At 36.2% G+C, this 15325-nt stretch overlaps 1 protein-coding gene across 4 annotated transcripts in view; it reads left to right on the forward strand.

Annotated features, from left to right (window-relative positions):
- The window catches only part of RELT (RELT TNF receptor), a 61672-nt gene that overhangs the window by 9114 nt on the left and 37233 nt on the right, over window positions 1–15325 (forward strand). Inside the window, exon 1 of one of the 4 annotated variants that reach the window (XM_053708726.1) lies at window positions 11070–11559. The exons of the other annotated variants lie outside the window; for them this stretch is intronic. The gene's annotated coding sequence lies outside the window, so the exon portion shown is untranslated. Of the gene's footprint in view, window positions 1–11069; window positions 11560–15325 lie in introns of those variants that run through there. 4 annotated transcript variants of the gene reach the window in all.

Consider the following 15325-nt stretch of genomic DNA (forward strand, 5'->3'; position numbering starts at 1 on the left):
GGAACAGTTTAGGTTTAGTATCCCTTTAACTTCACTGAAAATCCATATCTCTGAATCACAAAGGGAAGGAGGTTTTTTATAACCCTGTTGGGTACTAGGATATTTGTGAGGAATGTGCCTTTTGCAAATCAAAGTTTAAGAATCCTTATTACCTGAGACTTTTGTTTTTAGCATTAGAAAGCACTGACTAGGGGTGGTTAATACTTTAAACGACATTGAAATATAAAATTAGATGCTTATGCCTTCTTAGAATCCATTTGTTACCATAATTAAAATGTACTTTGTTATATTATTCAGCAGGGATATTTGTAGTCTGTTATATTTGAAAGTCTTTGATGTCTACTGTATATTTATTTATTTATTTGTTTTTAATAAATTGTAATTCTAGCGCCAGACAGTTTAGATTTTTTTAGACTCCCATCTGCCCTTTCCTTATTCCGTTATAATCATTTCTAGGTTGCTGTACTGTATGGAATAAACCCAGAACGAAAAAAAAAAGCTTCACAGGCAGTGGCAAAAGGATGTTTTCATCAATAGCAAAAAAAAAAGTCAATTAAAAAAGGATCATTAAAAAAATGCATCCTTCCTGCTTTCAATACGGAGCATATCAGATGAATGCTGGTTCAGGTTGTACAATTCCTAATGTAATTGACCTGTCTGATATAGAAGGCCTGGCAGTGACCTGGTATACTCCTAATACTTTCTTTGAGAGCATTAAAGGGACAGTCAACACCAGAATTTGTATTGCTTAAAAAGATAGATAATCCCTTTATTACTCATTCCCCAGTTTTGCTTAACCAACACAGTTATAATAATATACTTTTTACCTCTGTGATTATCTCGTATCTAAGCCTCTGCAAACTTCTCCCTTATTTCCGTTCTTTTGACAGACTTTAATTTTAGCCAATCAGCGCTGAATCCTAGGTAACTTCACGTGCATGAGCTCAATGTTATCCATATTGCACACATGAATTAACGCCCTCTAGTGGTGAAAAACTGTCAAAATGCATTCAGATTAGAGGCGGCCTTCATGGTTTAAGAAATTAGCATATGAGCCTACCTAGGTGTAGTTTTCAACTAAGAATACCAAGAGAACAAAGCAAAAATGGTGATAAAAGTAAATTGGAAAGTTGTTTAAAATTACTTGCCCCATCTGAATCATGAAAGTTTATTTTGGACTTGACTGTCCCTTTAAATATTTGGGATCAAGATGACTGCTGTCCTGTCTACAAAACAGATCTTTTAATTAAAGGGACATGAAACCCAAAAAATGTCTTTCAGAATTAAAATGGAGCATGCATTTTTAAACGTTTCTAATTTACTTCTATTCTCTAATTTGCTTTGTTCTCTTGGTAGCCTTTGTTGAAAATGATGGTTCAGGAGCAGCAATGCATTATTGGAAGCTGCTTATACATGCCTCTTGTCAGTGGCTAATCTGATGTGTTCAGATAGCTCCCAGTAGGGAAAGGCTGCTCCTTCAGCAAAGGATACCAAGAGAGTGAAGCACATTTGATAACAAAAGTAAATGGGAAAGTTGTTTTTAAATTGTATGTTCTATCTAAATCATGAAAGAAAGTGTTTGGGTTTTGTGTCCCCATATCTCTAGTGTTCTTATTTGCAGATACATTAGTCATTTTATTCATACACGTTTCTTTCTGCAATCCCTGCCCAGCAGCTGAATACCTGGTGTTGTTGATTTGGTGCAGAAGTGCCCAGGCCAGTACTGAGCTCGTACCTATGTATCTTACACATTATCAGTCTGCCGCAGCCAGTATCTGTGACAGGCATATGTTCTGTTAAAGACTTTCCCAAGCCAAACTTATTCTGTGCCAGGCAGTGCCCGATATCAGAGGCAGCTGCACGTGCCATCTGCCACTAGTCTGGCCATGAGCAGAGCAGTGAATTTTATTATGCCATTACCAAGGGTAAGGAGTCAGCAAAACCTTGATTAAAGGGGCATTTTATATTGTTACAAAAGACCTTCATTTACAACTGTCACTTTCTAATGATTTGCAAAATCACACGAAACCACTGATATTCTGATCTTCTCTCCTTTAACTGTGGTCATTTACTAGACTTGTGCATTCTGAGGTTTTAAATGCGGAAGAAGCCGGCCGCTTGCTGCATTTGGCACACAATTTATTCTTGTGAGAGTGCAACACACAAAGATCTGGATTTACACATATCTTAGTGTGTTAAACTTTCACCAGAAGAAATCTGTCTCCGAAAAGATCAAAATGTCGCGAGCAGCCGGCTTCTTCCACATTCGAAGGCATCCAAAACCTCAGAATGCACATGTCTATCATTTTACTGCTATCTCCAAGCAATCACTGTGTAGTATGTAGCTTGTTTAGATGATCTGCATCACTTTGAAGAAAACCTAGGGAATTTTGCTTGTTGGCCTTTCCTAAGAAGAATGGGACAAGCCGTTTTGCACATAAATTACAGCAAATTAATGTATATTGTATAAGTTGTGTTACATTTAAATAACATTTTCATGCAGGATAGCAAAGCGACTAAGTAGGTAATGCTGCATCACTTACTGTTTATGGTCAGCTGGGGCTATTTACTTGACCACCAAATATACGGTGTGAGCTCAGGAAATAGACACAAAATATATATATATATATATATATATATATATATATATATATAATTATTTAAAAATATATATTTCTGATGTATCTGGGCTGTTACTGGCCTCATTCTGCTTATTGCTAACAAATAACCTAACTGTACATTATACTGTACTGCAATATATATAAATATATATATATATATATATATATATATATATATATTGTATCTGGCTCTGCCAGATCCTGCTTGAGGTCTTACGTAAGCATTTCGTTTCTTGAGGTCTTACGTAAGCATTTCGTTTCTTGAGGTCTTACGTAAGCATTGACGTTTCTTTAGATGCATCTGTAGCACAGAGATAAAGAGGATTTGTTTACTGCTTGTGTCTCTAATCACAGAATATATTGACTGCAAAGGGGAAACTTGGGAACACAAAAATTAATGTACTGTACCAAGGGCTCTTAAGAACTTTTTTTACTTTAAAATGTAATTTTAAGCCACAAACTGTTACTGTTTGTGCTTATAAAGGGACACTAAATACCTTTTCATGCACCTCCCTCTAATCACTGGTGCTGCCATTCTGGAATCTAAGTTACACTGCAGGTATCTGATGTAGAGTTACTGCACATGTGCAAACACATCAGCACTGGAATGTAGTGATAGTTAGATTTCAACATGGCAGCACCCATGACTACAGGGAGGCGGGGCATAACCTCAATACTATGCTTCTAAATAAATGTATTACATTTTTTATTTATCTTTAAAGTGATAGTAAATTCTAGTGTTTGTGAAACGCTAGGATTGACTATTGGAACAAATAATGGGGACTTTCAGTCATGAAGTATATAATACTATATGCTGAAAGCTCCTTTATTTGTTTCAAGAGTTTGCCGCACTGAGCTGTTTAAGCAGCCCACGACAGAACACGGTTTTGCTGTTAAGTGGCGTTTCCACCTGACATATATTTGCAGCCACCAATCAACAGCTAGCTCCCCGCTCCTGGGTCTACTTGGGTATGCATTTTAACAAAGGATACCAAGAGAACTAAATTAAATAATACAATTAAAACGGAAAGTTGTTTAAAATTGCATGCTGTATGTAAATCATGAAAGAAAAATGTTGGCTTTCATTTCCCTTTAATTTCTGCAAAATTAGACCCCTGTGCAATCTAGATATTTATCTATATATGACAGGGATTTATATAAACAACAACATCCAGTTAAAAAAAAAAATGTAATACATCATAAAACTCCCTATTTAATTGACAGCAGAAAATGTGTATTGTAAATTACAAATAGTCCAATATTTATCACCTCTCTAACAGGTCTCTTACACTCTATGCTAGAGAATACTTTGGGGTTGATTTATCAAGCGGTGATGATACATACGCGCCCCTGTCCGCCGCAGCTCGCCTCTGGAGGGCAGAATTTCGCTGCCGTAATTCGGCATTGCACAAGAACGCACAGCCAATCACACGCGGGCAGGACCTGTCAATCTCTCTGGTTGGACGAGACCGGCGAGATTGAAATTTGCCACCAGAGAGGACAGGGTTGCAGGTCTAGTGCAGAACAGTGTATACTTTGCATAATAGTATACACAGTGCTTTAGATTGCATCAGTTTTTATAGTGTTAATAAGCACATAGAACAGGCACACATTCTAATGAATTACTGGTAACCGACTGCTGTGAGCTAACAGTACAGTTTATCTCTGAAGGATCCGTATTCTGTAAGCCTATCTGTGCAACTACAGGAATGTCTCTGTCCTAACTAATTCTAATCTTCCAGCAGATCTCTTGCCCTTTTTGTGACTGTTGTTTGGAGCTGAGAAAATGTGGTGCAGCAGAATAGCTTGGGGCAGTACATTAGCATCACTATAAGAATGCATTTCATTCCAATTGTGACTTGTGAGAAGGTTACTGATCAGTTGTTCTGGGCCTTTATTGCTGCTTTATAAGAGATCTCTGCTCGTATCCTATTGTGAGGGGAGCAGGACACCTGATCTCTCAAGCAGGAGGGTGCAGTGAGCTCACCACCCCTGTATTATTCATGAAACCGTTCTTTGTTCAAACCATAGACTTTGTTTCGGATAATTACAATAAGCCTTTGTTACATTGTAACTTGCTGAATGGTCACCTGTATCCTTCTTCCAAGTGCTTCTATCTTTTATGTTAAAATTGCGTTTGTTCCATGTTTCCTAGACCAGTGTTGCTAAACTCCAGTACTCTAGACCGCTAACGGGCAAGATTTTTATGATCCCTGTACTAGAGCATAAGTGAAATAATCAGCTGATCAGTAACCATGGTTACTAACCTGTTGTCACCCAACATCTGATTATTTCACCTGTGCTCTAGTTCAGATATGATAATCTGGTCCTGAGGGCTGAGTTGAGAGACACTGCTCTAGACCACTGGCTTTCAAACCTGTCCTCAGACCTCTCTAACAGGTCAGATTATCAGGATTACCTTACTATTTCAGATATCATCCTCAAAATCTGGCCTGTTAGGGAGTCTTGAGGACAGGTTTGAAAACCAGTCGTCTAGAGCAGTGTTTCTCAACCGCGGTCCTCGGGTACCCCCAACAGGCCAGGTATTCATTATAGCTGAGCTAGGGCACAGTGGAAATAATCAGCTGATGGTTGAGAGCAGGTTGGTAACTGATCAGCTGATTGCTTCATCTGTTCTCTAGTTTAGCTATAATGAAAACCTGGACTCCAACACTTCATATCTGCTGTTGTCTTTGGCCTTGTGTCTAGTATTGCCAGGCAGAGAGAGGGTAGAATACATTACAGGTGAAAGTTCCTCAGTATTTGTTTTTGCTCCCTATACTTTCTTTAAACTCAGTGGGTTATTTTGTGTTACCTGTTGACAAGGTACTGTCTCTATCTGGGTCATAAGGACTTTTTTATATGGAAAGTATACATCAACCATTGCAAGAGATCTGCTTACTAAATACGTCTTTGAAATTGTCATATTGCATCGTTTTGAGTCCAGGAACACACAGGGTACCATCAATTTAACATGTTTTGAAAGTTTAATACCAGTATTTTAACCATTTAGTACCACATTGAAATGCATGACCTACCACCGAATCCCTATTCTTGTACCCTGTATAGCCTAAATATCTCTCATTTTGGACTTATTCATTCTGTACCCTGAAAAGGACCTAAAAACGTATTTTGTTTTGTGGCTCATCATTTTTATATAAACATAAAGAAAAAAACTCATTGCTATGACATTGACAATCACATTAACATTATATAATGCTAACATAACTTAAGTGTTCATACTATCAATTTAACTAAAAAGCAAGTAAATTGCCATCACCATATGAAAACTAAAAAACTTCTATTGTTAAGAATTTTTGGAACAATAAGTTTAAAATAATCATCAGCTACTAGGACTATTTTAATCTCTTCCTTATCAATTACGATTCCTTCCATTTCTTCCATTAATAAAACTGCCAATGGTTTCACTTATTTATTGAATAAAGGGGGAGAGCAGACACTCTTGTCTGGTTCCCTTCCTCAATCTAAAACTGGCGGAAATAATACTGTTAATACTAATAATTAAATATAGTTCTTTTATGTAGAGATTTCTCAATAGACAAAGTTCTCCAGTGCCTCTTAGGCAAATATAGCTGCATAACTTTTCCCCTTAATCCTTCTACTATTGTTATGATAATAAGATGTATTGCTTCAGACTTGATAAAGGAAGGAACTCTTCCGAAAGCTTGTCATCTTATAAATGTATAGTTAGTCCAATAAAAAAAGTATCATTGCTCAATGCAATACTCTTGTTATTTTGATAATAAGATGTAGATACAAAGGCTGGTATATTTAGTCAGAATTACTTAAGTACTAAGCAAGTTTAACGTCAAAGTAACATAACTGACTTTGAATCCTATTCTGCTTTTGAAAAACAAGATTCTAGTTAGACACTCATTGGGTCATAATTAGCTCTAGCTTATAGTTTGTTAATGAGCAGCCTATCCATTATTATTGAGTATTTTTGGTGCATTACAAGTGGTTTTGATTGAGCCACTTATGTGCTAGTATGTTTTGCTGACCTATTAGTGGTTTGATTAATAGTTTAGGAACCAGTGTTGTAAAACACTCATCAGGTGTTAAACTTGAAGAAAGTAAACTCCCTTGTAGGATATTGTAAAACAAATTTTACATCCTGTGATTCACCATCATTATATTATAGGAACTGTGTGACCTTGTTGGTTACTTCTTGGTGCCAATGTTTTATGTAATACATTTTATCGGGTAGATGAGATCTAGCATCGCTTAAGCTCATCAGTGGAACGCTGCTATATATTATATATTTGGTCCTGTAAATGTCCGTGGCTGTAATTTATTGGCTTCCACTGTATATAGCAACACATTGCAAAGCAAACGGTTTCCTATATACCTGTTCACTATTTTTGGTCTATGTTTATAAGGCATTTAATATCCCTTTAAAATGTTAAGCATCATAATCAAAGCAGTGTACATTTGCAAAGGTAAATTGCAGGATAAGCCCCATAGAGACAGGAGTGCATACTTAAAGGGACAGTATACACTCATTTTCATATAACTGCATGCAATAGACACTACTGTAAAGAATAAGATGCACAGATACTGATATAAAAATCCAGTATAAAATGGTTTAAAAACGTACTTAGAAGCTTTCAGTTTAGCTCTGTTGAAAAGGCAGTTGGAAAGCCCACTGCAAGTTGGAAATAAGACACTCCCCCCCCCTCCTTTTGCATATGAAAAGACACTTTACACAAACAGGAGCAAGCTGGAGAAGGTAGCTGACGGTATTCAAATAAAACTTTGGGCCTTGGTTAGGAGTCTGAAAATCAGAGCAATGTTCTAAAAATAAGCAAAATTATACATTTAAAAAAACAAAAAACTTTATGTGCTTTATAAATAGATCATCTACAAAACATTTATGCAAAGAAAAAATGAGTGTATAATGGCCCTTTAAAGGGATAGTAAAGTATACATTTAAAATTATGATTCAGCCAGAGCATGTAAGTTTTTAAGAAACCTTTTAATTTTACATCTGTTATCCATTTACTTTGTTCTTTTTGTATCATTTGTTGAAAAGCACACTAAGGTAGGCTCGGGAGCAGCAAAGTACTACTGGGAACTAGCTGGTGATTGGTGGGTACATGCATATGCCTCTTCTAATTGGCTAGTGCGTTGCTGCTCTGTAGCTAATTTTTAACTGTGTGTTTAATCCCTTTACAGGAGTTACACACAGATCATTTTAAGACTACACTGCTGCTTGCATATTTATGAGCATTTTCATTTTGCATTTTCATGCCCTTTTAAGTAAGTACAACTCCCTTCAGTTAATGTGTTGAACAGTGCAGGAGCTCATATCACAACTGGCCACAACAAAGGAGATGAGTTTGTTTGACCTAAGTGTGTTCCTGGGTTTCTCTGAAACAAATCTGCAAATGTTGGTAATAACTTCTACTTTTTTTAACTATTTTTTGTATGAAGATCTTTTGCAATAAAACAACTTTAGCGGTTGTGTGTATTTTATCCCCCCTTTTAAATCATTACTTAAATCCTCTTTAGGAGAATTTGCTGCAAAATAGGTAATGCGTATAAATTGTAAAGTTTATCTATATCTATAGCTTTATTGAAATAGTCCATATTTGTTTTTGTGTACACTGTCCCTTTAAGGAATAAGCTCAATTTAATGGACAGTAAAGTCAAACTTAAACATTCATGATTCAGATAGAGAAGGTAATTACTTATAAATGTATAATCCCTTTAAAGGGGAAAGGTGTATACTTTTTACCTTGCCCCCAAATAGGCTGAAACTGTGTTTTTAGGATTTAAAAGCCCTGACACTCATTTTTCTAAATATAAACTTAGTTAACTTTATTAGCTGACATAATGAATATATTACATATTTGTTACTTTTTGTTTTCAAAATGTTTTTGTTGAGCTAACAAATGTATCCAGCTCTATATCATAAAATATTAAGCAGCTTAGAGACCTGTTGGAGTTGTTGTGCCAGAGCAGGTCATCAGGAAATGTGCCAAGATTTGCAGAATAGATGCACTGTACCGAGCTAGGTGCTTAATTATAGAAGAAGCCTTCAGTTTTAGTTCTTCATCTTGTGAGCCCCTTAGAGTAAGGGGGGGGGGGGGCGCTAAATTTTCATGTTGAACACAAACTCTCCTACAGTTCTGTGTTTTTTGGGGGGGGGGGTTGTGGAATATAGCATGTGGATTATTATTTATAAATATAATAAAAACTAATAATAATATTTTCTTAAAACAGGGATAGGAAAGTCAACATTAAACGTGTATGATTCAGATAGAGCATTTTTAAATTCACTTCTATTTTCAAATGTGTTTATTCTTTTGGTATCCCTTGTTTAAAAAGAATACGTACATAACCTACACTAGTGGGAACTAGTTGCTGATTGGTGCCAGCAGACATTTGTCTCTTGTGATTGGCTAACTAGATGTGTTCATCCTAGCTGCTGTTTCTTCAGCAAAAGATAACAAAAGAATGAAGCAAATGTTTTAATAGAAGTCAATTGGAAAGTTATTTAAAATTGTATGTTCCATCCAAATCCTTTTTTTATTTATTTTTTGTGGGGGGGAGGTTTCCTATCCATTTAAGTAGTCTAATTTTAATATCCTTTAAGTATTATTCTAGTTCATTACCCCCTGTATTTCTCTAATTCCTATGATCTTGGTACAGGTAGTTTGTGAAACTTTCCTTGTTCTTTCCAGACTTACAGTAAGGGTACAGATCATCCAAGTCAACAGGAAGCTGTAAATATATCCTGCATTGTATAGAAATGCCAGGCTCAGGGGTTTCACTGGCAGGCCTGGGGCAGGAGCAGGATTTCCGCCAGCCGGGATAGAATAAAATGATAGTTCTTGTTGTTGTTATTATTAGGACAAGTAATATGACATCATTGTATGATATCCTCTTCCTCCTGATATGCATATCCTTCACACACCCCTATGTATTCTGCATCCATAGGAGTCAGCTATATTATGTGTGGTTGTTAATGTACACAGCATATTTATAAAAAATCTAAAACATTCAGAGAAGTAGTATTTAAAAAAATAATTAAAATTAGCATTGAGGTACATTTCAGTTTTTACGTATTGTGTGTGTGTATATATATATATATATATATATATATATATATATATATATATATATATATATATATATATAATATACAGGTAGCCCTCAGTTTACACCGGGGTTAGGTTCCAGAAGGAATGGTTGTAAATTTAAACCGTTGTAAATTGAAACCCAGTTTATAATGTAAGTTAATGGGAAGTGAGGGAGATAGGTTCCAGGCCCCTCTCAAAATTGTCATAAGTAACACCCAATACATTACTTTTAAAGCTTTGAAATGAAGACTTTAAATGCTAAACAGCATTATAAACCTAATAAAGTAATCACACAACACAGAATATATAATTAAACTAAGTAAAATGAACAAAAACATTTGCTAAACAGCATTATAAACCTAATAAAATAATCACACAACACAGACTTCACTTTCATTTTTCTGCAAACAGTTCTTTCTATGCATAACAATCTGGACTGATTTATAGACAGGAAGATCTTGTTCCTTTGAAATCTGCTCGATAGCTCAGGTCTGGTTAAACTGATTAATTTCAGCTTGCTTGGCTTTGCTGCAACACAAGCAGACAGCTCCACCTACTGGCTATTTTAATAAATGCACTGCTTTTCAATAGCAGTCACATGACTGGGGAAAAAGGTTGTTATTCTGAAACGGTGTAAATTGAACCGTTGTAAAACGAGGGCCATCTGTGTGTATATATATATATATATATATATATATATATATATATATATATATATATATATATATATATATATATATATATATATATCTCCATCCATCCACCAACGTTTTCCTTTTTTGGCAGCTTAAAAATCCAAAACAACAACAATTAGAAGCCACTGCAAATATTGAAACACAAGATACATGTTTAAAGGGACAGTATACTGCAAAATAGTTTTTCCCTTAATGCGTTTCCAATTTTTTTTACCAGCTGCAGAGTATAGAATGTATGAGATTTGCTTTTTTAGGGTTTATTTGTGTGTATATAAATTAGCTGGTTTTGTGTTTTGAAGTCACAACCTAATAAAAATGGGTTGAGCCTGTAGGTATAATCAGATCTCATTACTTTATCACATTGTGTACATATACTTGCTTCTTTATCTTATATATATATATATATATATATATATATATATATATATATATATATATATATATATATATATATATATATATATATATATATATATATATATATATATATATATATATATATATATATATAAATAAAAAGACACGGAAGGAGACTGCACTCCAAGACCGGACCGGGTACATATCCAATGACTCTGCAACATCCCGGCCCTGGGTGCTTAAATAGCACTCCCAAAAAAGCTGTGCTGTCACCAGAGTCACAAGCAGTTAACCCCAGTCCGGAATGGGTGCAAGAAACCATGGGGGATTACAAACAAATAATAATATAACACATAGATACCCAGCACTCACCAGCTAGCTCACAGCTAAGATTTAAAAACACAACTGGAAAGGTTAGTTACCACATCTGGCCAAATGGGAAAAGCTCAGGCACCTCGTCAAGGTCCTTTCCACTGCCTGAGTCCCTAACACAGCCACACAATACGCGCTTACAAAGCCAAACAAACTGGGAACAAGGGAGGAGTGCACAGGTATATGTAATCACCCAGAAAAATACAAGACACGGAAGGAGACTGCACTCCAAGACCGGACCGGGTACATATCCAATGACTATATCTATCTATCTATCCATCTCTCTCTTGGACCTGAGGCCACAAAATTTCAGGATAGGTGGGATATGCCACAGGATAAATCGCCTATTTCAAATGCCAATATAAGGGTAAAGGAAATACTTCTAATCAATTTAATAAACTCCAGCAGGTAAAGTGGATCATAGGGGAGAATGTTTTTGAGTAAACTGTCCCTTTATGTGTTGTGGTGATTGTTGTGTTTTTAAAGTCCTAACATAGACCCTGCAGGTAAACCCTTATAGTCTGTGCCTTGCCTTAAACTAACCACGTGCTGTACGAGGATATTGCAATTTATGGGTTTTCTGCTGTACGCCTCTCATTCACTGATGTGTAAGCCTTTTGTACTCATTCATGTTAAGCTTCCTGCTGAGCCTCGTGCTTGGCTTCAGGAAGAGCTGTAATTTCTTATTCCTGTTACCACCAGCTAAGTGCCAACTCAACTGGAAAGGTGGGTCTGAGAGTTTCAGGTACCCAGGTGACTCTGAGCTCTGAGACTCTGCCCAGACTCGCTCTCTTAGTTCATGATGCAGCAGAAAAACCTGAGTCATTACGTCTAAATATAGAGACTTGCGATTTTTAGCTCAATGTATCTCGAAGCTGCTATTTTGAAGGTGTCTCTAGTGAATGGAACAGAAGTGACCTTGTCTGAAGCTTCGTGGGGCATGCTGGGTGCTGGGTTATTTAAATTTGTACAAATTCTTGAGGGAAAAATAAATGAATGTACATTTTTCTGCATTTTGTACCAGATACATATTAGTTAGTAAATCTTTTTATTAGCAATCACTTCGCCTATAGAGGCCTATCTATCAAGCCGTCAACTATGCTGCATTCAATGGCACCAATACGCTCGCCTAACATCGTGGCCGCGGACCTGCATACGATCTCATTATTTATAAAAAAAAAAGCTGTCCAAAAGCTGCGTACCAAGTACGGGGTGATGAGCAGCGGACTGTTAACTAACAGTCGTCGATCTCGCTGCTATTCGGCTTTTTCCCAACTTTATTTATACCCTGTCACTAAACGCAGCCACTATACTAAAATGTTTAACCCCTATCCTGCAGCTCCCGGACCCCGCCGCAACTAAATAAAGTTTTTAACCCCTATCCCCCCGGCTCCCGGACCCCTCCGCAATTAAATAAATGTATTAACCCCTAAACCCCTGGCCTCCCACATCACTGCCACTTACTAAACCTATTAACCTCTAAACCGCCAGCCCCCCCACATCGCCATAAACTAAATTAAGCTATTAACCCCTAAACCTAACAACCTGGTAACTTTACATTAAATATTAACTCATCCCGATCTTATAATTTAAACTTACCTGTAGAATTAAAATAAACTATATTAAACTATTAATTAACCTACCCTAACTATTATACTAAAATTACTTTAAACTAACAATTAAATTAACTATATTACATATTTAAAAAACCTAACCCTACTCAAGTTATTTAAATCTACTATAAAGAATTACAAAAAAATAACAACTACCGTAAGTTACACAACATAAAAAACACTAAGTTACACAATTAAAACTTTGGATCTTCGGGGGTTAGTGTTAGTTTGTTTTTTTAAGGGTTTATTGGGTGGTTTTTATTTTTAGGTTAGGGACTTTGGGCTGAAAAAAAGAGCTAAATGCCCTTTTAAGGGCAATGCCCATACAAATGCTCTTTTCAGGGCAATGGGGAGTTTAGGTTTTTTAGATAGGTTTTTATTTGGGGGGTTGGTTGTGTTGGGGGGGGGGGTGTTTGTATTTTATTTTACAGGTAAAAGAGCTGATTTCTTTGGGGCAATGCCCCGCAAAAGGCCCTTTTAAGGGCCATTGGTAGTTTATTGTAGGCTAGGGTTTTTTTTTATTTTAGAGGTTTTTTTTATTTTGATAGGGCCAATAGATTAGGTTAATTAGTTTAAATATTTGATCATTTATTTTTTATTTTGTGTAATTTAGTGTTTTTTATTTTGTGTAACTTAGTTGTTGTTGTTTTTTTTTTGTAACTTAGTAATTCTTTATAGTAGATTTAAATAACTTGAGTAGGGTTAGGTTTTTAAATATGTAATATAGTTAATTTAATTGTTAGTTTAATGTAATTTTAGTATAATAGTTAGGGTAGGTTAATTAGTAGTTTAATATAGTTTATTTTAATTCTAAAGGTAAGTTTAAATTTATTATAAGATAGGGATGAGTTAATATTTAATGTAAAGTTAGGGGTTAATAGCTTAATTTAGTTTATGGCGATGTGGGGGGTTGGCGGTTTAGGGGTTAATAGGTTTAGTAAGTGGTAGTGATGTGGGAGGCCAGGGGTTTAGGGGTTAATACATTTATTTAGTTGCGGCAGTGTCGGGGAGCGGCGGGATAGGGGTTAATAACTTTATTTAGTTGCGGCTGTTTCGGGGAGCGGCGGGATAGGGGTTAATAATATTATGTAGGTGGCGGCGTTGTCGGGGCGGCAGATTAGGGGTGTTTAGACTCAGGGCTTATGTTAGGGTGTTAGGTGTAACCGTAACTTTTATTCTGCCATATGAATCAATGGGATATCGGGCAGCATCGAACATGAGCTTTCGCTGCTTTCAGACTCCCATTGATTCCTATGGCATCCGCGGTCTCCAGGGTGGCGGATTGAAAAGCAGGTACGCTTTGCCGGAATAGCTGCGAGCGAACCTGTTAGAAATTTGATAACTTGCAAAAGTTGTCAGATAGTGCCGAATTTGTATTCGGAACATCTGTAATGACGTAAGCACCGACCTGTGTCGGTCTGAGACTGGCGTATAATGTGTTACGTCACAAATTTCAACTTTTGCCGGTCTGTAGGGTTTGATAAATGGGTCAAATCAGGTTCGCCACAATTACACTGCGGAATTCCGGCTTATTTGCGTTTGACAGCTTGATAAATATCCCTCATAGTCTCTCTATACATAGCCTTAATAACGACAAAACTGCATTTTTGTGTATTAAAGGGACAGTCGACACCAAAATTGTTATGGTTTAAAAAGATAGATAACCCCTTTATTACCCATTCCCCAGCTTTGTACAACCAACATTGTTATATTATTATACTTTATAACATTTAAACCTCTAAATGTCTGCCTGTTTCTTAGCCACTACAGACAGCCTCTTATCACATGCTTTTCACAATTGGAGACTGCTAGTTCATGTGGGCCATATAGATAGCATTGTGCTCATGCCGGTTGAGTTATTTAAGAGTCAACACAGCACTGATTAGCTAAAATGCAAGTCTATAGATAATAAATAAAAAATCATGTGATCATGGGGACTGTCAGAAGAGGCTTAAATACAAGGTAATCACAGAGGTAAAAAGTGTATTAATATAACCATTTTGGTTATGCAAAACTGGGGAATGGCTAATAAAGGGATTATCTATCTTTTTAAACAATATCAGTTTTGGAGGAGTTGACCGTCCCTTTACTTACATGGATGTCAAAATAAAATGCTCACTGTTCAGGGTACAATTTAAAAGAGAGAGAAAGGGCAAACTGGAAAGTGTCTTTTTTTTTCTTCTTTTTTTCTTCTTATCAATAATGGTTCTCAGAATCTAGAAATGAGTGTCTCTTTAAAATACACGGTATACATTTAAACATGGTGGCAGATTTCTATTAAAAGCAAATTCATGAGCTTTGGTAGATTTGACTTCATATTTCATGAGGTTTTAATATTCTGAAATAAATTTAGCGCAGCAGGGATTACAAGCTTCTGACAGGGAACTTTAAAAATAGAAACTATCAATGTGTATATCCGACATTGATTTAATAAAAATTCATCATCATGAACAAATGACGCTGTATTGGATTGAGTGAGGGTGGCTCGGAGCTGCAGTGGAGATATATTTAGATGCACAAGACTGCAATATGATACCTACAGGGGTGGGGTGAATTGAGAA

Source organism: Bombina bombina, chromosome 3 (assembly GCF_027579735.1).
Source record: "Bombina bombina isolate aBomBom1 chromosome 3, aBomBom1.pri, whole genome shotgun sequence".
NCBI classification, from domain to species: domain Eukaryota; kingdom Metazoa; phylum Chordata; class Amphibia; order Anura; family Bombinatoridae; genus Bombina; species Bombina bombina.